Here is a 27,821-nt window from a genome sequence, read left to right on the forward strand (position 1 = left end):
GGGATTTGAACTCAGGACTTTCAGAAGAGCAGTCTGTGCTCTTAACCACTGAGCCATCTCTCCAATCCCTAAAACATCTTCTAAATAGCCCATATTTTTAAAACTGTGTATGCGTGTCTATGTGGTGGGGTGGGTATTTGCATGTTTTAGTACATGTGTCAGCTGAGTCCACAAGAAGGTATCAGATCTATTGGAGCTGGAGTTAGAGCTGTTTGTGAGTTGTGGATTCTGGAGCCCAAACTCGGATCTTCAACAAGAGCAGCTCTAAATATGGGCTTCTAAGGCACTGAGCATCTCAGGTGAACACACGATTTTCTGGTGGGAATATAGGAATTCCAGAGGCCAGTCTGAGTGCAGCTTGACATTTGAATGAGCTTCAGAACCTCCATCTTTCTGGACCTGATTTCTAGTCTTCCAACATACATATGATCTTTTTTTTTTTTTTTTTTGNTTTTTNGAGACAGGGTTTCTNTGTGTAGCCTTGGCTGTCCTGGAACTCACTTTGTAGACCAGGCTGGCCTCGAACTCAGAAATCCGCCTGCCTCTGCCTCCCGAGTGCTGGGATTAAAGGCGTGCGCACCACGCCCGGCTCATACATATGATCTTTTGAACTATCTTTGAAAGCTAATTCCAGAACTGAAAAGATTTGAAACATTGACCAAGGATGGGATCTGAGGCTAGAGAAGTGGCTTCTTTTGGATTTTTCCAAAAGAAGTTTGAGCAGTCAGTTAAGAACTTTGCCAGCATCAAAGCCAGAATGTCCAGCTCCAGGCCACAATTTTCCTCCTGTATCAGCATCCTCTTTGCTGTATGGAGATGGTGAGGGTATGCGATGACTCTGCAAAGTGTGTCTATGGGTGGCACAAGGTGAAGGAAATTACTATGCCCAAGCACTGTAGTAGTCAGCTTTCCTTTGCTGTGACAAAATATTTGAGACAGATAGCTTAAAAGAAGAAGTATTTATTTTGACCCATCGATTCAGATTTTAGTTTGAGATAGCCTGACTCTATCACCTTTGGTTTTAAGTAGACCATTATGTAGATGGGAGCACATGGGTAAAGGAGACTTTCACTCTGTATAGGTCAGCATACAGAGGGAGATGGAGACAGAACGAGAGAAAAAAGAACAGAGGGAGAAATAAAGGATGAAAGGAAAGGAGGGAAGAATAGAGGGACAGGTAGAAGAAAGGAGAGAGAAAAGTATCCAACCAGCCCCCAACTTATTTATCCTATTCCATGAGGGGTGCCTATTGCTCAGCTCTGTTTTCTTTGTGTGTCTGCATTTGCTCATATGTGTGATTCATGTAGACTTGTTCAGGAGAACAAATTGTGCACAATTGTGCACAAATTGTCAGTACATGTGCATGTGGGTACGAGAGTCAACCATTTTCCACCAGTTTTTGAGAGAATCTGTCTGAACTTACTGGCCACACTAGCTAGCCAGCAAGCCTCAGGTGTCCCCCAGTCTCAGTCTTCCCAAGGCTGGCATGCCTGGAGTGCTCCAGTGCAGCCTGCTTTTTGCTGGGTACTGGGAATCTGAACTTAGATCCTTCCTCATGCTTGTGCAGAAAGCGCTCGGCAGACTGAGCCATCCCCCTGCAGTCTGCTTTTCTTTAGTTTCTTTAGTTTCCCTCGACTCTGGCATGCCTATTACATTCTACATGGCATACTCTTTTTTTTTTTTCAGACATCACTTTGACGTAGCAAAATTATTATCTTTCTTGTTTTCAGATGAGGAAATAGAGGCTCAGATAAGATTGAATGTCTTGCCAAAGATCACACAATGAATATGAAGCAGAGATATAATTGCAGCCTCACTGACTGGCTCCTAAATACCATGCCTATGGATGCTTTGATAATAGTATTAACTAGAATTTTAGCAGCATTGACTATGTGGCAGTTGTTAGCATTCCTTCTAGGCTCCGCCCCACAGTTACCTGGCAACAGCCTGACTCACTATAAAAGGGGCTGTTTGCCCTCCCCTCACTCTTACTCTCTTAACCTCTTTCTCTCTTACTCCTTTTCTTCTCCCTCTCTCCCCCTCCCCCCTCTCTCTGCGAGTTCTTGGCCAGCCTTCTCTCTCTCTCTCTCTCCTCCCTCCTCAACTCCCCTTCCAAAGCCCTAAATAAACTCTATATAGCTGGTACCTCAGAGGGAAGGTATGCCTCAGCATGTGCCCACAGAGGCACCCCCTTCCACCTCTCCATACCGCTCCTCTACCAAAATATATCCTGGCTCTTTCTTTCTTTTTTAAAACTACAACAGCTGTAGCATGTTGAATGTTGAACATGCATTAACTCATTCTAACAGCACTGGGATATATGTTACTATTATCCCATTGAATATGAAATTATTGACATTATAGAGCTCACTTAAGTAAGCACCCTGAGGACACCTAACTTGACTCATAGTAGAATCAAGTCATAGTTGGAACTCAGTTCTGCTTGACTTCATGGCTCATGCTTACAAACACAAGATATTGCTATCTAAATTCTCCATACAGACACTTATGGCTCATGGCCACCACTGTCTTTTGTAGACTGATCAAATGGTACTTTAGGTTTTCCTAACTGACTCAGGCAATAAGAATGGCACATAGGCAGCTAGCAAGTGCCACAAGAAAAGCAAAACAGAATTTAATACATATTTAATAAAATATACTTTTATTTAATAATAAATATTATTAATTAAATAACCCATATATTTATATATTATATAAATATGTCATATATTTATAATATATTAATATATGATTTGTAATATTATGTAATTATTTATGCATTTCTAGAATATATAAATGTATATATTTTGATATTTTATTATTAATATTATTATTATTATAAAACAGGCTTAGGTTGAGTTATTAGGTTATTAGGTTATTTTCCTGGCATGCACTACCTCTGGGGTTCAATCCCCAGTACCAAATCAGCTAGCTGTAACTGTGCACACCTCCACTTTTACACTTGAGGAGGCAAGAGGTCAGAGTTCCAGGGAAGCCTATGTTACATAAGTACTTGTCTCAAAACAACTTTGAAAGAAAAAACAATAAAATAAAAATAAAAGTTACAGTAGTAGTTCCCACATTAAGGCCATCTTGAACCAGGAATGTGCGTGAGGTTAAAAACTAAAAGGAGACCTTTGAGGAATTAAATGAATCCATAAGAGAAAACAATGTCCTAGCACCAGAACTCCCATGGATTCCATTCACAGTCCCAGTCTCTGATTCCCAGAGTCCTCTAGTCATATTTGACAAATGGTTGTTCATCCAAGCGAAGTGACCTGCTAATCAGTAAGCTATATCTCAGCCCATGGAGAAGGCAGCTCATTTTTTTTCTCCTTGGAGATCTATTCTCCCTGTGTCCATATAGTATCACAAGTAGGGTTTATATGGGCCTTTCACCCTAGCAGAGGAAGGACTAGCTCTTCCAACCTGCCTAAAGGATCTTTCTTCCTTGTAGAAAGATCTTAGAAGGGCTCCAAAAAGGTTTATTGCTCTGAGTTACGCTTGCTTAAACGACTCTGAAGTGCTGCTTCCTCTTAAGGATGTCAGCCAGAGAGCAGGAGACCCATTTACATCCAGAACTGCATTGAAGCTGCAACAAAGACCAATTAGTCTTGATTATGCTGGCTGCACTGGGAGGATGACTGTCTTCAGACCACCAACTACTGCCACCAAAGTGCTTATCCCGCCTAGGAGTCAACTCCTGTCCCTGTTCCTGATCTAGCTTCACATGACCTCTGGGGTCAGCTCTCTCTCTCTCTCTCTCTCTCTCTCTCTCTCTCTCTCTCTCTCTCTCTCTCTCCCCTCTTCTCTTTCTCCTTTTCCCCTCCCCAGTCTCCCCCCCTCCTCCTCCCTCTCCTGCTTACTTTCAGTCCTGTCAGACTGTGAAGTATACAGCTTTAGCCCCATTGTACCCTTTCTCTACCCTGGCCAAAAGTTGTTCTTGTTATGAAATGAGACCATTTGTAGCCCAGCCTGGAAGATTATATGTCTAAAAACAAGCCCTGAGCAGGCAGAGGCAGGAAGACTGCGATGAGTTGCAGGCCAGCCTGAACTGTATACAGAGACCTTATCTCAAAAGGGCAAAAAGAAAAGAAGCCATTCAACTTTTGCTGTAGAAAATCTACATGATGTCATTGTAATGTATTCTGCCTCTTGGTGACTCATTTAGAGAATTCATGTCTAATCTTCAGATTACAGTTCTGTGACGAGAAATGGATTTAAGTTGTGTAGTAATGTCTTTCACTTCAAAACATTTCTTGAGTACTTACAAAATAGAGTGAAACTTGAGGGTCTGGTTGTTTAAGATGTAACATCTTCCTTTCTCAGAGCTCAATGCCCAAAGCTAACGATATAAAAGCTCATGATAACCGCTTACTTTCATTCACCATTTATTATGTGCCAACTAAGTGTTTGATCTGCTTTTGTTTTTTTTTTCTTTTAATTTCCAATATGCATTTCTTTTATTCAAAGACACAATGTTGATCTGTGGGAAATGAGCCTGTTTGTCTCCATCTGTCTCCCTATTTAAACCTAAAAATAATGCAGGTGAGGCACAAGAAGCGCCTGGTGAGAGACAGTCACTCTTACCCTTTAATGTAAGCTGTGGCTTCTCAAAGGCGCTGTTTCCCAGCATGCTTTCTTACAATCCACCAATACTCTTAGGTGGGCAAAAACCAAGACATCACCATGAGTTCATTGCCTAGATGAAATATGATACTTCTATCTGCTTCTTAACCCATATGGACTCACAGTCCTTTATGAACCATTGTGAAATTAAAAACTTTAAAAAGCCAATATCATTTTTCCAGAATTACTTTGGCAACAGAATGGATAGAAATTGCCATGAGACTATGAGCCATTTTCCCACTTTTTTATAGTTCTATATTTGTCTCACTGTGCATGTACTAAGGTGCTCCTCTTAGGACAGTATTCTGAATATGCTGGGAGATAGTTTGTAGCATGCAAAGTGTATACTCTGCCTTCTTTTTTAAACTTATCACCATCATCATTATCATCTGTATGTGTGTGTGTATGTGCGTGTGTTTGCATGCGCGCACATGTGTCATCGTGTGTGTGTGTGTGTGTGTGTGTGTGTGTATCAGTGCACATGTATCATTGCATGAGTGCAGGGGTTAGAGGACAACTTTTCAGCAATCAGTTATCTTATTCCACTGTGGACCCCAGAATTGGACTTGGGTCCATAGGCTTACAAAGGAAGCATTTTTACTCACTATGCCATCTGGTCAGCTACCAGGAAATCCATACAATCTTCTAAGTCCGAGCTTCTCTGAATTTCAGAATTCTCATGGTCTCAATATTTAGAAGTGAGGAAATTCTGCAATTATTGCATCAATATTTTTTTTTTGCAGAGGAGGATTTGAAATGAGAATCTTAGTCTGTATCCCAGGGTATTCTTAAACTCATTTTGAGGTCAAAAGTGACCTCAAACTCATAGCAATCCTGCTGCCTAGGCCTCCTGAATGCTAAGCTTGAGCCACTCATCTAGCTTGTTGTTTCCTGTCCCACTGCAACTCATACCATCCTGTCCTAGAAGCATCAGGATTGAAACCCAATTTTATTTGGCTTAAGGCTCCAAGCTGGTCATCACTGCACTATGCCAGCCTTTTGTTAAAAACCAGGAACATAAAAGAAATGCAGGCCAAGAGTTGCAGGGGTCCTGAGGAGGATAAGGGGCCTCTCAGTGGGGATTTAGTTGGAGCTCTTGGAAGGCCCAGTGAGGCAAACCGTGTTCCAGGCAGGGAGAAGCTAGATGTCAAATGGAGAAAACTGGTGAGGGCAAGAGCACACAGGCCAGGCTCACCGGGGTGAGAAGTTTGGAAGCAAACTAGCAATGTTTCCCTGGTGCATCCCCAAGCACGCATTGGACATCGTGTTTCTGTTTCTGTTTCACCTCAGAGGAGGGGAAGTAAGACAAGGACATCCTCACTGAGGGCTGCATTTGTTTTCTTGTATTATGTTATTTTTATTAAGCATATCCACAGGATATGTGGAAAGGCAGTGAGGTAGTCAAGAAGGGCAACAGTCATAAAGATCTATAGCTCAAGTAGTTGTGCCGGCCTTTGTTGCTCCTTTGTGAGCAGGGTTAAAATTTAACCAAGGCCCTCATGCCTCACTGCAGCTGGCAGAGATTCAGTGGGAACTGGCCGGCACCCACAGGGTAAGTCACAGTCCCTCCCTCCCTCTACGCTTCAACAGCCACGTTCTCCTCTTCCTATTTGGAATCCTAGTATAGGTCTTAGGGGGATCCATCCATTACCATGAATTTAAAACTAGAATCTAAATATGTTCTTTTTTGTCATGAATAATCAAAGTTCTAAATTGATATTTTAGAAATCAGGTCCAGTTCATGAGTAGTGAATTGAGTGTGTCTAATTACATTTTATAGTCATTTAACAGCTGTTAATAATGTAATTTTGTGTTATGCCCAATTTGCACTGAATTACTTTAATGGCACACATTGTATTTATTTTCCTTTTGATGAAACAGTAATCAAACACTGGAGAATCAACTTGGACATAGAAAAAAAAATTTTTACAAGCTTGAAGAAAATTGACTTAAAAAAAAGAAAAGAATAAATCATATCATAAAACTTAAGTAGTTTAACACACATGAATGCATTTGGTTTCTTTGTCATTTCTTTTCATAAAAAAAAAAAAAGAAGAAGAACGTAATGAACACATGATGCTTGTTTCCCATCCAAGTCTGTATTGTCTGATGTAAATCAAGTGTTTACAAATACACATCTGATTGGCATGTTAATAAGGTTCTTCCTCTCTAGATAACCTCTGGACAGAAGAAGCCAGATTGATACCTTTCTACTCTCTGAAGGAAAGAGACACAGCACCCGTATGAATACACTACTCAGTGGGAACATGAGACTGGAGCACAAATGCAGTCAAAGTCGGGAGAGAATGGGGCCTTGAAGGAAAACAGAGAAGGTAGGGCAGGATTTGTCTCCCACTGGTTAGAAGAAACTTCTAGGTAGAATTACTGGGGAGAGAAGAGGGTCAGTGATGGATTAAAAAAAAAGGCAAACAATTGAAATGGTGCGTTTTGGAAGGCATACTTTGTATGTTTCCATTCAATTGACGCTCTTAAGGCGCAGCATCTGATAGTGTACCCATAGGTAAGTGATTTCTGTAGCTCCACAGATCAATGGCCTTTGTATTTGAAGTGAGATACAAGAATGGAACAATAAAAGGAGTTCTGTCTATCAATACTGGCTGTCATCTCTCCAGCCAGGGCTGGGCCTAGCATTTTCTGTTTTGCTTACTTGCCTCCTAGGATCTACGTGGGTGGAACTACAAATGGATGGGCTCTGTCTCCAGAAGAGTGGTGGCTGGTCTGTGCTTTGTCAAGAGTAGGAGGCTAATTTCATCCTCATTATTTCTCAGGCCCCATGTGTTGAGGAGGGAGGGTGGTGGGAGAAGTCCACCCTGGCTACAGGCAATAAAGAGAGGAAGGAGGCAGTGCCTGTGGAGCATTCAAAAACAAGAGGAAAACTGAATGGCACTCGGCTTTTCACACTCACCCTATGCTAGCCCTTCCACACAATGCAATGAAATTCTTCCCGCAGGGCCTCCTGTTCCCACTGCTGAGAGCTACTGAGAGCTCTGTCGGGAGTGGGGAAGGATTCTGAGCCTCATAAAGTGAGAGATAGTGGTCACAAGCTGTCCAGTCTGCACTCTTTCTTGTACCGGGAGGCATCCTTACAGTATTCTGCTTCCTGCTCGACTTCTTGTTTTCCCTGACAAGCAGCTGGCCCTTCTGTGTTCCTTCCTCTTGCAGGATTCTTCCCACCTCAGCAGCTTGCTCTTGCCAGTGCGAAGGGGGCTTCTGTCCCTGCCAAGGTCTGTAGATACTTATTAGCTCTTGAAGGGTGTTGTGGCTCCTTTAGTTGATAGAGCTTTCTGTTGAGGAATTTTGGACAAAATGACAAGGAGTGGCTTCAGGATATTTAAGTGGACACAACCCAGTGTCTTATGTATGGTAGCACACATAACCTTTAGATCTTTTCAAAGGAAAGTCTTTAGGAATTGGTAGATAAAAGAGGAGCCTGGAGGCTTAACCCTGGGGACCTCGAGGTCTAATTCAAGTGCTAAATTCTTTTCTCCTGACCAATTCTTCCGGGCTATTCAGACTAGGACACAGTTAATACTTCGTTGTAACTGTGTAGTGAATGGTTATAAGAAAAAAGGAAGGAAGGAGGAAGACAGGAAAGGAGGAAGGGGAAAACACTCTAGATCAATGTCTAGACTTCCGAATATTATGGCACCAGAAGCAAGCACCTAGGTTTAACCAAGGATGCCCTGGGAGCAAACAGCCCACACCAATCAGGAGCAGGGACTGCAGTTTGCAAGGACAAGATAAACTTCAGAAGGGTCATAAAATCCCGTGCTCCAGGCAGGAGCAGACACTGGTCTCCTATATAGCTCAATATGAGTCACAGACTCCAGCAACAAAGGACTCTTCCAGTGACTGTATCTGCTATCACCTTCTCCTACCTCTGGTCCGATTCTGAACGGAGTGGCAATTGAGTGCCTGTCATCCTGGTTGACCAAGCCAAGCACAACTGAGGCCACTGCCAGTTAACTTCGATTTGCTCTCAAGGGGCATCACTCTCACAGAGCATCTGCTGAAGAAACAAAACACTCACCAGCCTTCCCCACCAGCAGATGACATGCACTGAACAAGGGGACTTGCAAGCCACTTTGAGTTTTAGCTTCCCACACTATCTGTAACTGAATCTTGCCTCCAGACATTGGTAGCATTATTTAGAGCGATATTGTGAGGTTGTTGATTTGTTTGCTGTGAGCTGTTTACATTTTCTGATGTGTGAAAACTAAACTTGAATTTGAAAAAGACTCCTGACTGACTGCCTCTCCGTGACATAAATTGTAGGTTGTATTCGAGATAGCTAATTTGTGTGAAGGAACTAGGATGAAGGTCAGTACCTACATTTGAGTCAATAATCCATTCTAAACCTATGCAATTGCCTATGTATTCCATAAAAGCACAGTAGAGTTACCTTAAAAGCCCTTGCCCAGGATTCTTTTTTTTTTCCCCTTTAGTGCACTTTAGTTAAATTGAATGATCTTTGTATGAATCTATCTGGTTTGGGGTCACAAATCTCTCTTTTAATATAGAAAAAGCAGAGAACTCTTTGTGTGTGTGTGTATGTGTGCACGCGCACGTGCCTGCATGGACATCACACTTGTGAAGGTTAGAATATCTCCACAATGAGGTGAGAAGGCAATATGTCTCTTGCTTTCCTGCTTCTGGCTAACACTCCTGTCTCTACTTCCCATGCTGCCTTTAGGAGTGAGGGCTGAGATTAGAGGTAGGTCCCACCACATTCAGCTTTTTATATGTGTTCTGAGGTTGAACTCGGGTTGTTAGGCTTGTACAACAAATATGTGTATGTGATGAATCATTCCCCCAGTTCAGTCACAAATTTCTTAAGAGCATGAGAAATCAATAATAAGGAAAGAAAAGAGGGAAAAATATAAAATGGAGAGAGGAAGAAAGGGAACAGGAGGTGGTCGGGGTGAAGAGGAAGGCACATACAAGATATAGACACAAGCAAATATCATACTACATCTTATTCATTTGTGTAATTAACTGCTAATAATTATCATTATAAAGCTCTAAAGTAAACTATGCTTACTTTCTTAAAACCCATACATGCACAAATCCTTTATAACAAATTATATACTGTCTATATGCAATCTACAAATAGCTTTTAATTTACTTTAAATTGTTAGATGACTTATACATAGTGCAATGTAAGAGCTATGAAATTGTTCTTACATGTTATTGTTTAAGGGGTATTAAGAAAAGGGCCAGCTGGGCGTTGTGGTGCACACCTTTAATCCCAGCACTCTGGAGGCAGAGGCAGGTGAATTCGAGGCCAGACTGGTCTACAGAGTGAGTTCCAGGACAGCCAGGGCTATACAGAGAAATCCTGTCTCGAAAAACCAAGAAAGAAAGAAAGAGAGAAAGAAAGAAAGAAAGAAAGAAAGAAAGAAAGAAAGAAAGAAAGAAAGAAAGAAAGAAAGAAAGAAAGGAAGGAAGGAAGGAAGGAAGGAAGGAAGGAAGGAAGAAAGAAAGAAAGAAAGAAAGAAGAAAAGAAAGGAGAAAAGAAAAGAGAAAGAAAGAAAGAAAAGGGCCATTCATATTAAGCAGAGATACCATATTTTTCTAAGTATTTTCCATCCTTGGTTGGTTGTGTGCATACATGCCGAAACTGCAAAAGATGGGGCTGAATACATGAACAAAATCACCCTTGATGGGCAGTATTAGTCATGAAAGTCACCATGAAGTACTGGACATGCCTATTGTTGCTGTTGACACAGTTCACAGATCCCAAGGATAATGGAGAAAAAGGACAATTCTAGAAAGACTGCCTAGAAGTACAACTCCCCACAGAAAGATGGCAGAGGTAATGTTTTCCCAGTCTGTTGTAAATAGACATTGTGCTTCCTAAGGAATCATCTATATGATAATACACTTTTCTGACTACACTGGCTATCTGTTTCGATAACTCTTCTGAAAAATGCCTTCACATATAGTTAAACTATTGCAAAAATCATCTTTCATGAATGGAGGCATATGCCTTTCCCAGTCTTTGGAAGGTGAAGGCAGAAAGACAAGCCATTTAAGTTTGTCCTCAAATACACAGTGAGTTTGAAGCAACCCTGGGTTATATGAGACATTATCTAACAAACAAACAAATGAGCAAACAACTAGAAGACTTTGCTTCATGCTCATTTCTACTGCTCAGTGGCTATCAGACTTTGGACAAGTCATTTTCCCTCTGAGCCTTATATTGCTCATCTGTAACGTAAGAGTGACCTTGGATTATCTTTCATCATGAATTATTCCAACCTATACGGTTATGCTAATACATGCAGCCCTCTACAACTGCAGGTTCCACATCTGTGGAATTAACCCACCTCACATTGATGAGGTTATTTATTTCCAGTTTGTGTAGGCTTTAGCCTATCTCTTCAATGGCTATACAGTCTCAATGACCTACTGCTCTACTGTGAAGCCTGGCAATGTATCAGGAGAGATTTTTATTTTCTCTAATGTGGCACAGGATGACTTAATTTTGGGACTCTCCTGCAATCAATTGCAAGTTCACTTTCTGCTCTTCTGTTCTCAGCCACTCAGCTCCAGGTACACAGGATCTAGCAGGTGAGTCCAGCTACCTTGGAGATTGGTGACACTATAATGATTAATCTTCACCATTAACTTGATTGGATTAAGAAACTTCTAGATTCAGATTTGCTTGTTTTTGTGAGGGTCTGTCCAGAGAGAACTAATTTAGGGAAGAAAACTTGCTCTGAATCATGGGCTATGGACCCAGACAGAATAAAATTGGTATTAAAATGTCAGTATTCACTTTTCTCTGCTTTCTGGTTTGTAGAGATGTGAGCAAGTCTTCCAGCATACCTTTCTCACTATAATAAATTGTATCCCTTCAGACTGTGAGCTCAAATAAATCCCTTCGCTCCCTTAAGTTGCTTCTTGCCATGTATTTTGTTATAGTAGTGGCAAAAGTAACAGACTAATTTTACAGTTAACTGTGCCCCATCAAACAAAGTGACAGGATTTTCTTTTGCTTTTGGTCTTGCTCAGTCTTTGGCTGTCTCAGTCTTTGGCTGTCATGGCATTCTTGTTCATCAGTGGGGCATATTTCAGACTGGGAATACAATTAGCAATGTTGTGTCATTGACAAGTAACGCAACCAACAGCATTTTGGTATTGCTTCATATCCACACTGCACAGATAAGTTCTCCATATTTGAATGAAGTTAGAAATCAATTACAAAAGATATAATTTATATTATGTTATTATAAATGACTGAAACTTTTAATATGCCATTAACACTAGCAGCTAAAATTATAAGATACTTAAGAATAAATGTAATGAAAACTGGATAAAACTTCTACAGAAAGATCTATAAAACATTATTGAGAGAAATTTGAGAAAACATAGATAAGTGGAGATAAACAGTCTTTGTTTAGAAATTGAAAACCCTGTTATTGTTAATATAATTGTTTCCCCAAATTAATCTATCCATTTAAACCATAATCATGCATGTGTTTGTAGACATGTTGATATAAAATCTATATGGAAGCCAGCAGTAGCTCTGCATAATTGTAATCCCAGCACTTCAAAAACTAAATCAAGAAGATTTTGAACACAGAATGAGCTCAAGGCTATTTTTGGAGATTTTTTTTCTCATATTGCTTTGTTTGGGAGTTTTTCTTTACCTTATTGGTCCTTTGCTTGTATATTATGGTTTCTAATTTTGTGTTTTTCTATTTATTAATGTGTGTGTATATGTGTATCTTTTATATTATGTTTCTTGTTCTTTTTCTTTTTTTAAGTTCTGGGTTTTTTATTTACCTTTTTGTTTTCTAAAAAGAGAAAGAAAGAAGGTATGGAGTTGGGTGTGTATGGAGCAAGGGAAGAATAATAAGGGAGGGGAACTGAATCAGAAACTATTTTATGAAAAAAAGTTTCTTAACCAGGCAAAGATGACTCACACCTTTAATCCGAACACTTTGGAGGCTAGATCTCTGAATTTGAGGCCAGCTTGGTCTACAGAGTGAGTTCCAGGTCAACCAGGGCTACCCTGTCTCAACATCTCCCCAAATAGATTTAAATAAAAATGCATAAAACTAAAAGGGAAACTATCTGAGAAGAAAAGGGGACCAGTGGGTAAGCTAAGGAGTAAAAAATGGGTAGGGGTAAACATGATCAATGTACATCATGTGCAAATATAAAAATGCCACAATGAAACCTATTATGATGTACAACTACTATATGATAATAAAAAATGAAAACGTAATAAGAGATTTTGAGTGAGTTTGAGGTTAAACTGTATAATGTACCTAGGCTGTATCTCAAAGAAAAATATCTATGGATATCTTTACATAAAGAATCTGCAATACCCAACACAAACTTGAAAAAGAATAGTGTTTACATTTCCACGTAAGCTTGACAACAGATAAAACAATCTTAAACTTAAAGAAATAAAACTACAGATTCACAGTATCTGGTTTTAATAAATCACAGTAGAAAACCTGGTTGTCGTATAGAAAGTATACCTTAATCTCTAACTCACACTGTACTTAAAATAATCTGAAATTTATTGAAGATTTTAATGTTGAAACTAACACCAGAAACTTCATTACTTTGGGGTAGAAAATTTCTTAGAGGACATGAAAACCATTAGCCATAGCAAATTTAACAAAATAGAATATACCCAATTTAAAAGATTTGCTTATCAAAAATAGTTATGACAGAAAATAGGCAATCAAAAGAGAAAGAAATATATATTCATTATTTATATAATATTTACAAAATCATGTACATATATGTGCCGAAATACTTTGGACTCATCAATAACCCCTTAAGGTATAACTGTCAATAAATAATTAGATTTAAAAAATTCCCCAGTGGCAAAAAGATTTGAACAGAAAACTAATTAAAAAAAAAAGACAGGGGAACTTCAGCCTAGTACATGAAAAGGCACACAGCATATTGGCCATTAAGAAAATGCAAATTAAACCACAGTAAAATAATAACTTCATACCCACTAGAATGACTAAAGTGGAAACTCCTCACAATACCAATGTTAAAGAGGCTATAGAACAAATGGAACTCACATCCTTTGCTGTTTGAGTAGTAAAATGTTGTACCCATGCCTGCCCTTTTCTTAGAATGTTACACATATCCTCTCACTATAACTCAGACTTTATCCTCCTAGACATTTACTCAAAAGAACATATATGCCCACAGGATGAGTTGAACACAAATTTTATGGCAGATATTTACATACAAGATAAAAACTAAAAGCAACTTAAATGCTATTATAGTTGTTAATCTCAACTGTCAACTTAGTGAGCTCTAGAATTGCCTGGAAGATGGACTTCTGAACATACCTGAGAAGGGTTGTCTTAGTTAGGTTAATTGCAATTGGAGGACCCACCCTCTGTGGATACCAGCACTCCATGGACTGTGTCATAAGAGAAAATCAAATCGAGTATAAGAATTTCTTACTCTCTAAATTCTGACTGTGGATGCAGTGTGACTAGATGACTCAAGCGCCTGTTCTCATGGCTCTCCTTCCCTGCTGGTCTGTACTGTCAGACTGTGGGCCAAAATAGAGCCCATCTCACTTGAGATGCTTTTGTCCTGTATTTTATCATGGCAATAAGAAGAGTAACCAAGGCAGAGACTTGGTATCAAAAAGGAGAGCTGCTTCAGGATACATCTGGCCATCTGGCTTGTAGATCTTTGGGACAAGTTTATAGTGGGAGTATGAGAGTAGAACTTTGGACTAGAAAAGACGTTCTAATCAAAACTTAATAGGCCATTTAGGCGAGACCCTAGGAGGCCAAGAAGGCAGAGAGAAGCACAGATAATGGAGACCGAGCTAAGGAGATTTTAGAGGGGAACCAGGACTCTTATCAGGAATTGGGATTGGGGACATTTGAGTGACACTTAGCCAAGAATCTGGTTTCATTCTGCCAATTTTCTGAGAACTTGAATAAACTGAACTTAGAAAAAAAACCTACTGGATTAATTTGTTTGACAGAGAAAATTTCTAGACCGGAGAGTCTTTAAGCTGATGGCAAGCAACCAGCTGGAATTACTGAAGAGATGAGCACTACTGAAAAGAGACTGCCTACACTGAACTAGGACAGCAGGAATGGTGTCCTCAGGATAAAACAGAACCCAGTGGGGGCTCCATCCTGCGAAGATCCAAAGTCATTTATAAGAAGACAGCTTAAACTGAAGGGAGTTCCCTGTTCCTCAAAATCAACTACCCAGGAAAATGTTTTGCCAAAGTCAGCACACAGAAGCTGATAGAACTGTGGTCCAGTGGGTGAGATGCAAGTACATCTTGACCTGGCAGTGGATCTTGGAAGTATGGCTTACATGGTACTGGTATTAGAGGCGTGAAAGATGGAAGGTTGAAGGGGTCCAGGAATCTTGCTCTATGGTTCGAGAGAGATGATATGTCAGGCAGTATGGGACAATATTGGAATTCCTGCTAAGAGGTTCTGAGAAGTCATTTCATGAGGCTATGGACGTGAAGCCTCAGTTAAATGGAGACCATGGGGGTGCCAGGACTGTGGCTTACCCATCAAGGAAAGCTTCAGAAATGGAATAGAGCCATCCCAAAGCCAAGAGAGAATGTGTGTTGCAGACAGCCAAGCTGGAGAGATGGAGATACCTAAGGCTTTTGGTGTCCATTTGACTATATCACAAGTCCTAGTCGACCAACATGAAGGTGAAAGGATTTTGTGTTCGCCACAATGGATATTGGTTTTGGGCTGGTCCAATTATTCTTTGCTATACCCCAATTGTTATATATTGGAATGGGACTGTTTATTCTGTATCATCGTATGCTGGACTATGCAACTTGTTTGTTTGTTTGTTTGTTTTAATTTATAAACACAGTTAAGAGATTGTCTGGAGTCTCAGGTAAGTTGCAGACTTTGGATTTTGAAACTGGATTGTGTTTTTCATTGTGAGATGGCAGGAGCCTTTGGGGAGGAGAGGTAGAAAGTTGTGCTTTAACAGGCTGCATTTTGGTATTAGGTTGATGACGGGTGAATTGATTGTGTGAGCTCTGGAATCACCTGAGAGATAAGCATACAGGCATGCCTGTAAGAGAGGGTTTTGATGAAGTCAATATGGTTTGGGAGATGACACCATTGTGAATGGCATCTCTTGGGATGGAATCCTGAGCCATATTAAAAGGAGAACACATTCATCGCTCTCTTCCTCTTGACTGCAGAGACAATGCTGGACATAAGCATGTATCCCTCTCTTCCTCTTGCCTGCAAGTGGCGATGCTGTCAGCCACCTTCTTAAGGCTCTTGCAGACGTGACTTTCCTATCCTATATCCTTGAACTGTGAGTCACAATAAACTCTTTTCAGTTAAATTGATTTGGTCAGGGTATTTCATCATGGCAACAGGAAATTTAGGACTCACCAGCAGGGAAATGAAGAAGCAAGTTATATAGTTATATGCTGTGATACTATAACATAATAGAAAGAGTTGTTATACTAGTATATTGAATTAAGAATACAGTGAAGAAAAGAAACCTAGTTAAAAATATACAGTGTGGTTCCATTTTATGACTTTTGTTTTGTTTTGTTTGAAAAAAGGTCTCTCTACAAAGCTCTGGCTGTCCTAGAATTCTTTAGAGCAAGCTGTCTTTGAACTCACAGTGATCGGCCTGCCTCTGCCTCCTGAGTCCTGGTATTAAAAGCATGCCACACTGGGCCTCATTTTATGACTCTTTTAAATTAATTTTTTGGTTTTTATTTTATGTGTGTTGGTGTTTTGCTACATATATGGCTGTGCGAGGGCATCAGATCCCCTGGAATTGGAGTTATAGTTATGAGCTGCCATATGGATGCTGGGAATTGAACTCAGGTCCTCTGGGAAAGTAACCAGTGCTCTTAACTGCTTAGCCATCTCTCCAGCCTCTCATTTTATGACTCTTAAAAATAGTAAATATATTCTGTAGTGAGAGAGAAAAATCATTACCTTTGAGGAAGTATATTTATTCGGATGAGAACCTCCGGGAATGTTAAAAAAAAATAGCCTGTACCTTAACTGGGATGGTACTGAGATGGCTGCATACATTTTCCAATTCTCAGTAGACTTGAAATATAGCATTTTAAATACAGTAATTAAATTATTCATCAATAAAATTATTAACAATTTTAATACAATGGCTAGGCTCAAACTTGTATTGATCCTCCTGACTCTGCATCCCTAGTACTGGAGTTATAGGTACGCACTACCACCTTGCCCAGTTGAAGAATTATTTTAAATGATGTTGACATAGCTTGACCTTATTTACTACAGATGGTTCCAGATGACTTTTATTTGCTGTCCAAGAAAAAAAAAAGAGGAGGAGGAAGAGGAGGAAGATGAGGAAGAGGAGGAGGAGGAGGAGGAGGAGGAATCACCAATCTGGTGAGCACAGAACTTCTTGTTCTCTGACCCTTGGAAGATTTGTCTAGGTCAGGCCAGATACCTCCGTGTGAAGCCTAGCTGCTGTTAACATTGCCATCAGTTGCTCAGGTGTCTCAAGTCTGCCAGCCTCTCAAAGATTCGTCCCTTGTTTCTAGGTAGTGTCCCTTAGAAGTAGATCTACTTCCCGGTGCATGGAAGCAGAGAAGAGCAGACGTAGGGCATGCTTTCTCTCTTCTGGCTCAAAAATAAGATGGCGTTGTGATTGTCCTTTTTATGTTTAGGAGGTCTGGGAAAGCTGCTGTATCGTTTCCTACTTCCCAGAACATACCACTACTTTCTTTTAAACTTTAGATCTTTGTACTTGCAGTCTCCCTTATCAGGGATATTCTGGCGCTCAAACCTCAATAGCATGATTAGCTGCCTTCCTGTCCTCTTAGTTTGAGAAGAAACTCTCATTTTCACAAGAAGACTAACTTTTTACAGCTTTTCCCAAGATTTTGTTTCATGAAACCAATTCTTTTATGACACTGATTACCACTGCAATTAAAAATCTTCTGTCACTGAATTGTAAAGTTCTATGAGGGGGCCAGTTTCTATTTCATTGTATAAATTAGTTAAGTTTTCTCACTTATATCTTCCCTACTTAACACAAAACCTAAGAAACATCTGTTGAGTAAAGAAATTGCTACTCTTTGAATGTTATGTGCTTTACTGCTCTGAGCCACATCCTTCTCCCTTTTTGGCCCCCTATCGCTCCAGATATCATTTTACTTCTATGAGATTTATCTTCTTTCATTGGTAGCAGGTTAATTGTTTTCAAAGTCAAAACTAGTCTTGAGGGATTATGGAGATGCCTCAGTGAGTAAACCACTTGCTGTGAAAGTATGAGGACTGGAATTAGGGTTCTCGGAACTTGCATAAAACTGAATGGGTCAACATTCCACTGTAATCTCAGCGTGTTTACAGTGCATGGGAGGTGGAACCAAGAGTTCTCAGGCTAGCTGGCCTGGCATATGCAGGGGTGAATAGCAAGACATTCGGTGAATAGCAAGACATTCTATCTCAAATGAGTTCGCAAGTAAAAACAGACCAACACTGGTCCTCTGATATTCCCATGTGTCCTGTGGAACGAGTGTACCAACACAGAGAGAGGGGGGCAGGGAGAGGGAGAAGGAGGGAGGGAGGGAGGAAAGAGAGAGAGAGAGGAGAGAGAGAGAGAGAGAGAGAGAGAGAGAGAGAGAGAGAGAGAGAGCAGGACAGGCACACACTCACATACACACATGAAGTCTTGAACCCATTTCCTCTCTGTGTGTCTTATGACTCTCCCTCTCCTCTCCTCTCCTCTCCTCTCCTCTCCTCTCCTCTCCTCTCCCTGCTTGTGGACGTTGTACATCGTGGTGCGCACTAGGCTCCGCACCACGATGTACAACGTCCACAAGCAGCTCATCTCCTCTCCTCTCCTCTCCTCTCCTCTCCTCTCCTCTCTCTCTCTCTCTCCCTCTCTCTCTCTCTCTCTCTCTCTCTCTCTCTGTGTGTGTGTGTGTGTGTGTGTGTGTGTGTGTGTATACATGTATCACAGAGTATGTGTAGACATTAGGGAACATCCTGCAGAATCCAACCATGTCAACAAACTTCAGGCATTAAGTTTGGCAGCAAGCACTTTTACCTCGAAGCCAGCCAGTCTTCTAATCCTTGAAGCTCTTAACAAGCAGACTTTTTGGTGTGGTAGGTGGAACTCAAGGCTTTGGGCATGGGAAGTAAGTGCCCTACTGCTGAGCTACATCTCTAGGAGCCAAAAGCAGATACATTTTACTGTGTTCGTTTTCCTTTCATTTCTTTCTTTGTCCTCCATGGTCCCTATGCAGTGTTGGCATATGGCTACCCAGTTGGCTAGCCATGGTAATGTTGCATCATTCAGAAGCATCAAAACTTACCCAGGCTGTGGTCTGCTGTGGTTCTACAGTTCTCCACATCCCTGAATCATTTGAAGAATCACTGCCCACTCCTTTAAACTCTGTCCTGTGATTTTGGTTTCTGCATTTACCTCTTTACTTACTGGTTATTTCTTTACTTTGAGATAGGAACTCGCTACATAGCTTCACAAAGCCCCAAATTCACAATTCTCCTGCCTCCGTTTCCCCAGCTATTACGGCCATGCACTGCCATGCCAGCTCCTCCTTCTCCCTCTATAGTCATTCCCTTTTAGTCTCTTTCATGGATTTAAAAAGAACCCTGGGGTTCTTTTTAGGCCTCTTCCTGTTTTCTTTCATATAATTATTACTTCTTTTCTGTCTTCTGAAAATAATATTCATGCTTCAAGATCCATCTCAATGTTTTCTTCCACAAAGTAGCATCTAAGTAGACATTCACTCCTGTCTCTGAGTTATCAATTCACTGAACACTTCTGGTGTTTGGGAGAATAAGTATTTCCAATTAGTATGGGTTGTGGCAGGCATGTGTACTAGACCAGATATGGAGACTCCATCTGACAAAGACTATTGTTTAATTTGTGGGATAATTGATTAGAAAATTTGATAATTTGATAATGATGTAAAATTAAATCTTATCCAATTATAGTTAGTGAGTTTCTGTTTGTTTGTTTTTGTTTTTCAAGACAGGGTTTCTCTGTGTAGCCCTGACTGTCCTGGAACTTGCTCTGTAGACCAGGCTAGCTTCAAATTCAAAGAGATCTGCCTGTCTCTGTCTCCCAAGTGATGGTATTAAAGGTATGTGCCACCACCACATGGTTTAGTTATTGAGCTCAGTTGTCAAAATTTGAGAAATTTTGGGCCCATGAGATGCCTCCATGAGTATAAGTGCTTGCTTCTCAAGTCTAACAATCTGATTCGGAGCCTTGGAACCCGAGAAAAAGAGTGAACTGACTTAGGCAAGTTATCCTCTGACCTTCACATACACATCATGGCATGTATGCACCTCAACACACACACACACACACACACACACACGTATATTAATAATAAGTAAAATATTTTAATTATGAAATTACATCTAGAAAGGGATATGATTAGAAAGTCTAGTTGTTAGTTCAATCAGAGTATTCTGTCTTACTTTACATGTTAGATAGATCCTATGTCCCTGGGTGTAACTGTGATCTCTTGACTTTGGAACATAAAAGACTATGGGAAAGCTCTTCACAAATATTGAATGAATGGAGGTGCTCTTGATAACTTTTTAAATGACTTCCAAACCAAATGAAAGTTCAAAGTGTAAGATGGCTTTAGTCATCTTTTATACAACTTCCAGTTCTATAAAAAGTGCATAATAGTTAAAATCCCAGGCTTTCTTAAAAACTTAGGTTTAAAGCTCAGTTGTGCCATTCATTAAATATGTGACCTTGCATCCACTATTCAGCCTCTCTGTGAGTTTATGTTCTGACCCATAATGCCTTTAAACAATCAATGAAAAGTACTTATCATTATGAATCCCGGTGGTACACTTGAAATTTTGCCTCAGCAATTATTTGCTTACTGGTTTGCCATCTTCAGGTACTGGAATGAAAATGGTGCGTTACCAAAACTATGACGCTCATGTTACTTCATGTAATACTTTTTAATATTTACTTATTTAGTGTGTGAGGTGATGCATGTGCCAGGGTGCACATATGGAAGTCAGAGGACAACTTGTGGAAACCTCTTCTTCCACCCTGTGGATCCCAGGATTTGAACTTAGCTTGTTAGGTTTGGTGTCATGTGCCTTTATCCACTGAGCTATCTTATTGACCCAGGATTCTCTTGTTTGAGTCAAAGTCTCTTGTAGCCCAGACTGGTCTCAAGCTCATTTTGTAGCCAAGAATGAAGTTGGCCTCTGGGTCTTTCTTCCTTTACTTCCTGAGTGTTCTAACTACAGGCACTCACCACCTCCCTTGTTTTATCAAGCCTAGGAAGTTGTGCCTGTAGGCAAGAAGTCTACCAGCTGAGCCACATCCTCAGACCTCACTTAACAGTTTTAAAGTGTGAGTTCCTGTAAAGAATACTTTAAAAGCTTTGCAAACCGTAAAAGCCACTTGAGAACTTTCGACTTATGGTTTCTATGTTGTTTTTGTTTGCTTGCTAGAGACAGGGTTTCTCTCTATACCCCCCTGGCTGTACCGGAACTCACTTTGTGGACCAGGCTAGCCTCAAACTCAAGAGATCTGCCTGCCTCTCCCTCCCAAGTACTGAGATTAAAGGTGCATACCAGCATGCCTGGCTGGCTTCTGTGTATTTTAATTCCAAGAAACAGCTCATGTCTTAGTTACCTTTCCATTGCTGTGAAGAGACTCGATGACCAAGGCAACTTAGAGAAGAAAGACTTAATTAGGGGATTGTTTACAGTTTTACGAGGCAAGTCCATGATCATCATGGTGCCAAGCTTGGCCACAGTCAAAAGGCAGGCAGGCAGGCATGGTACTGGGGCAGTAACTTATTCACAAGCACGAAGAAGAATAAACTAACTGGAAATGACATGGACTTTGAAACCTCAAAATCCACCCCACCCCCCAGGGATAAACCCTTTAATGAAGCCACGCCTGCTAATCCTTCCTCAAATAGCCACCAACCTGGGGGAGGGGAACCAAGCATTCAAATATATGAGTTTATGGGGGCCATTGTCATTCAAACTACTATATCATAAGTGCTCAGATCAGTCTTTAGAAAGTGACTTAACACACCAATTATTATCCATTACAAAATGGTAAGCCCTGAAAACATACATACAAGTAACATTATACAAACTAAATGGGTTATATTAGGAATATATATGTATACACAAATAGATGTATGTGTACAATAACAGTTAAGGAAAACAGAGACTGTGAATTTGTAGGAGAGTGAGGAGGGATGTATGTGAGGGTGTGGAGAGAGGAAAGAGTAGGGAGAAAAGTTGTAATTAAAATAGAATCTCACAAATAAACAAGAAATAAATGTGCAAAAAAGGTGACATAGAGAACACATGTAGGGTCTTGTGTCTGATCTCCAGCACTCTCCTCTACCAAAATAAGACTTTTAAAGTGACCTAGAGATAGTATACCCCATTAACTACAGCAGTTCAAATCGAATAACTGTAGATGGAAGGGGAAACTGTAATTGCTAAACCTTCATATTGGAAACTGGCCATTGTATCTGTTAATGATTTGATATTCCGTTGTAAAGATGTAACCCCGAAAAAGATACTTATCTGGCCAATTGTACTTAAACAGGTGAAGCTAAGATCTCACTCTTGCTTCTCTCTCTCCCCACTCTGCCATTGGACTAGAAGACCTAGTCTTCATGTTGCCATGCCATCATTTTCAGCTGAGACCTTTTATTTCTTTCTAAGAGTAATATACCATTTCAAACTTCTGTGGCAATTAAGCTAAAAAATGATACTAACTTATACCATTTTTGGTTTTGTTGTTATTTTCAAGACAGGGTTTCTCTGGACAGCCCTGTCTGATCTAGAACTCATTCTATCGACTAGATTGCCCTCTGTCTCCCACGTGCTGGGATTAAAGGTATGCATCACCACTGCTTAGCAACTTCTACTATTTTATAATAAAGGCTTGATCTAATAGAAGTTAGCTTCTGAAGTACTATAATGAGCAACTAAAACTATGATATATTAATTTTCTGTTCTATATTCTCACTAGCTCCTGACTCTACTCTTGCTACACCAGACTTGCCAGTTGCACTATACTTTCAAAGCATTGAATCTTTATGTTCTCTAGAAACAGAGATCTAGTCATCTCTTGTTCCTGACTTTCAGGACCAGGGTGTATGTTCCCTCATGTTGGTGGATGAAAAGGGGTAGTAATGTGATATGAACTGCAGCTGTGATATTTATGAATCATATTGCTTCATTGGAAACTTTATGGTGCTGTAGAAAGTTTCTACTGGTGGTTTCTGCTATAGGCAAAGAAAAAAAAAAAAAAAAAAAAAAACGGCTAAGTACTGACTTCAGTTCCCAGCTTCCGTGTTAGGTAGCTTCCAACCATTTGTAACTCCAGATCCAGAGGGATCCAAAGTCTCTGGTCTCAACAAACACTGGTATTCACATGCACATACCCATACACAGCCACACACATATACAATCTAGTGATTTAAAAATTGGAAGAATGTTGAGAAGGAATAGAAGAACAAAAGTCCCTGGAAGCTGATATTTTCCTAGCATGGTTGACAGCTGTGATTTCTCATTTTTCTCCAAGCATCAGCTTTCATAGCAACATGTCAATAATAATGGATGCTAAATTCAGGAGGCATCATGACGACATATCTATGGTTGAATAATGGACATTAGTTGAAGAAGTCTGGATGATCCAGGATACTGATTACTATGATAGGAAGCTATATTCTCCTCATTTTAAATTTCATTAAATCTTTATCCCAATTTTGAACTTAAAACATCTGTCACATACCACTGCTTTTGAATAGCCTTAATTATGATATTCAGGCAAATTTTAACTCCCTATACAGCAGATGCCCAGATCAAAGGATGTCTCACACCAAACACAAATCTGATCAAATGATCACGGTAGACTTTGTCCCTGCATACTTTGACAATTCAAAAGCTTCTAACCTTTTAGGAAGAAAGGAAGGAACTCCTACACCTTGAACTATCACACCCTTAGACAATGCTAATTGTCTCTAAAGTGTGATCACATGTGAATAGCCAGACAGACCCACAGCCAGCATTGCTGTGATGAGTGAAACCAGACTTCCTGTTGAAGGGCAAGCCCAGAGAAAGATTCCAGCTACACTTTTCCTTGCAAAGGTCTCCACCCCTGTAGCAGAAAGGCTATCAGGTGTTGGCTTTACAATTGGACAATCACTTGTCTCAAAACTCCCTAGCCTGCTGAGAGGTATTACTGACCTTCTGGTGACCTCACACCTACTCTTCAAACTTGAGCTCAGTGCTTCTGACCTAGCATAATAACTAGGAGAGATGAGGAAGGGAACCTGATCTAGATAAAGGTATTGTCAACAGAGAACCTGCTAGTTTTCACAAAGGAGCTTGGCTAAGAAGGAAAATCACCTGGTCTTATACAGTTAAAAACTAGAGACTACCTAGGTTTTCCTTCTTAATAAATATTGCAAGCAGTAGTGCATAATTCTAACTCTGTCTTCAGTCTATCAAGAATAAATGCCAGTTAGAGTGCATTTTACTTAAGTAATGCATGAATCTCTTGTGACATCACTAATAGAACTGATACAACAACAGGTATCACGTAAACCATTTGAGGTACTAAGTGGTGTTCAGATGAGCATCTCATGTTCTCTGACCAAAAATTGTAGAAAATAAGCATTCATTTGAACAAAGCAGAAGTAGAAGAGAGCTAGTGTTGTTCTACCCAACTATATAAAAGGACTCTGTTGTATGATCTTTAAATGACATTGAAAAAGATGAAGAGATATCACTGAAGTGAGTAAGCACCAGCTCAGGAAACTGAGTTCCTAGGTGTGATGGTTTGAATGAAAATGACTCCCGTAGGCCAGCAGGGATTGGTACAATTACGTATGGCCTGGCTAGAGGAAGTGTGTCATTGGGAATAATAGGTTTTGAAGTTTCAGATGCTCAAGTAGGTCCAGTGTTACTCTGTCTTCCTGCTGCCTCAGGATGTAGAACTCTCAGTTCCTTTTCCAGCAACATATCTGACTGCAGGCTGACCTGTTTTCCTGCTATGATGTGAATGGATTAAACCTCTGAATTGTAAGCCAGTCTCAATTTCTTTATAAGATTTGCTGTAGTTGTGGTATCTCTTCACAGCAATCGAAACATAACTAAGACACTAGGTTATATTCCTGGTGGTATGACCTTGAACTAGTAACTTGCAATCTAATTATTCAAATTTGGGTCTATAACTGCTTTAAGTTTGCTCTGATGTGAAGCTGTATATTAGGTTTTTCAGAAAATTAGAGCAGATATGAGGTAGGCAGACAGATTGTTATAAAATACTGTCTCATATACAGAATAAAAAGCCCAGGAATGGCACAGTCCTGTCCAAGACCAAATGTAGTAGGAGACTGATATCTGTTCAAAAACAGCTTCAAGCCTACTGGATGAAGAAGGCAGACTCTCTTTCTCAGCCTTTTAATTCTACGTGGGCCTTCAGTAGTTTCGTTGTAGCCACCAACACAGGAAAGAACGATTTTCTTCTCTTAGTCTGGTAATTAGAATGCTCATCCCATCCAGAAGCACACCCCCAGACACACCCAGAATCATGTTTAACTACATTTTGAATGGGCATCCTGTAGCCCAAGCCAAGTTAATGAATAAATTTAATCATCACAACATAAAACACCTCTAAACTATAGAAATTGTTTAAATAGCTTCCATAACTCTAGTACCAATCAGAAAGAATTGTTATGTAAACTACTCTGCCAGTGTTTGATTGTTTTCCATCTGAAATGCATCCTATACTTCTGTTTTAGAATGGGGACTGCACAGACTACACTTATTCTCTCCCAGTTGGCTCCTTGTTGGGCCTCAAGGCTCTGATGACAAGGACACAAAGAGAGAAAGAGAGGGAGAAGGAGAGGGAGAGGAAAATTGCAAGGCTTCCACTTCATGTTTATTGTTTCTACAAAGATCACTCAATAATCCATCTTTAAAATCCCAGCAACTGCTGGTTCATTGGGAGCCAGCACCGAATTCTGATTCTCACATTTTTTGGAATTGACAAAACAAGGCTTATTCCATCCCTCTCAGAGAAACAGTATGAGCCAGCCAACAATATAATCTTCTTGGAGTGTGGTTGCACCAAACTACTCCCTTTCAAAATCAGCAGCGATGTGCTGAGCCCTCTTCTGAGTGTGGGCCTATATGCCAACCTGATCCAGACAATTTCTCACTGAGATTCTCTTCTCAGGGGATTCTAAATTGTATCAAGTTGACAGTGTATGAAAACAAGTATGTAAAGTTTTTCAAGAATAAACCAGAACTTCCCCCAGGGTTGATCCCTGAGTCCACCACAACGGTCACCCTATTCAGACCTGAAGGTGGTGAAGCTGGCCTCTCCAAGACAGTCAAACACAACCTGAAGCAGAAGGAGAAAAGGAGGCAGCAGCAGGAGAAAGATGCAGAGGCCTTGAGCAGGATTCTTGATAAGGTGTCTCTGGGAGACACAGCCCAGACGACTAGTGCTTTCCACAGCCCCCAAGCCATCCCTCTAGCTGCCTCTGATCCATCTGACTCTGCTGCCACCACAGAGAAAGCCAAGAAGATCAAGAACCTGAGGAAGAAGCTTCGGCAGGTGGAGGTGCTACAGCAATGCATCCAGGCCAGGAAGGTCAGCCAGCCCAGCAGAGAACAGCTGGAGAAGCTGGCTCGACGGAGGGTTCTGAAGGAGGAGCTGGAGGACTTGGAGTTGGGCCTGTGAGGCTTCAGGAGTAGGGGAGTGGACTGCAGAACAAACCTTGGGAATCTCTGGGGTCCAGGGAGTCAGGAGGGGCACCCCCATACTGGCTCACCTCCACCTCCTGTGGCCCAACTCTGTCCTTCAGAGCCTAGGTTCTCCTTCATACCTTCCCCTTCTTCTCAGCTCCTGTTTTTTGGACTTTCCCCTTCCATCCCACTGTTTACAATCTGAGAGCGACCTGAGGTACCTCTGCTGCTGATCTGGGTGTCTTGTTGAAAAGGAAACCGGTGGGTGGAAGTCTGTTAGAGATCCGAGGCTGAGGGTACAAGGAGTACCCAAGTTTTGGAGTCTTGGTTCCTATTCACAGTGTTTATGAGTTACTTCCCTGGCCATCCCAAACCTCTTCCCTGCCCCCCTTTTTTTCTTAAAGAAAGACTAAATTCAAGTAGACAAAAAAAAAAAAAAGCCAAACCAAACAAAACAAAAACGCTCTTTGCATCTAACATTCAACAATGTTTCCATGTTCTTCATACATAAACAGTCCAAGGCATAAAAGGTGTATGATCAGATCTATCAGAGCAACAACTTCACTGTTTTTTATTAATTTCTGTTTTGGTTTCATTTCTGGTGCTGTGGCAAAATACCTTGAACAGAAGTTCCCTAAGTTGTTTAGGGAAGAGATGGTATACTGAGTTTACAGCCTTAGGTTACAATCCATAATTTTGGAGAAGTCTGAGCAGGACTGTGTCAAGTTGAAAATGATAACTAACCATGATACATATGTGCACTTTCCAAAGTAACCAAACTAGTCAGTGATAAATACATAAACTCTAAAACACGTGAAATTTACTACAAAGCCATTGTTAAGGAGAGAGGTCTTGGTGGTGCACATCTGCAGTCCTATCACTTGGGAGGTGGAAGTGGTAATATCAGGAGTGCAAGATTATCCTTGACTGTCTAGTGAGTTCGAAGCCAGCCTGGGCTGCTTGAAGCCCTATTTCTTTTTTCTTTTTTTTTTTTTCGACACATTAGTGGATATATTGTAAGCCATTGTTATTACTGACAATATTCAACACTAGGTAAAGCAAGTGATTGCTTTTCTCCTCTGGTTATAGGAATAACACTTCCCAGGAGTAGGAAAGCAATTCAGTCTGGATGAAGCTACCAGGCCAGTATCAGCTTGATGTCATCATGTTCTAAGAACAAAGTACATAATATCTGCAGCATTATGATTTTATCATCAATTGAAGCCCTATTTCAAAAACTGAAGGAGAAAAGTTTTATTAGAGAAGGAGATAAAGGGGAGAAAGAGAGAGGCTGGTATTCTAGACAGGAATATAAAATGTTTTTTGATACAGGAACTGTTCAAAATATTTATGTTATTTACAGATGTAAGGCTTGAAGATTCAAGAAAGAAGATGAATACAGTCATGGATCAGAGAAGGAAT

General features: G+C 40.4%; 1 pseudogene; it reads left to right on the top strand.

Moving 5' to 3' along the window:
* Positions 1–6,913: 6,913 nt before the first annotated feature.
* Positions 6,914–26,394, top strand: LOC110287169 (annotated as a pseudogene).
* Positions 26,395–27,821: the final 1,427 nt, after the last annotated feature.

This window comes from Mus caroli, chromosome X (assembly GCF_900094665.2).
Source record: "Mus caroli chromosome X, CAROLI_EIJ_v1.1, whole genome shotgun sequence".
Classification (NCBI taxonomy): domain Eukaryota; kingdom Metazoa; phylum Chordata; class Mammalia; order Rodentia; family Muridae; genus Mus; species Mus caroli.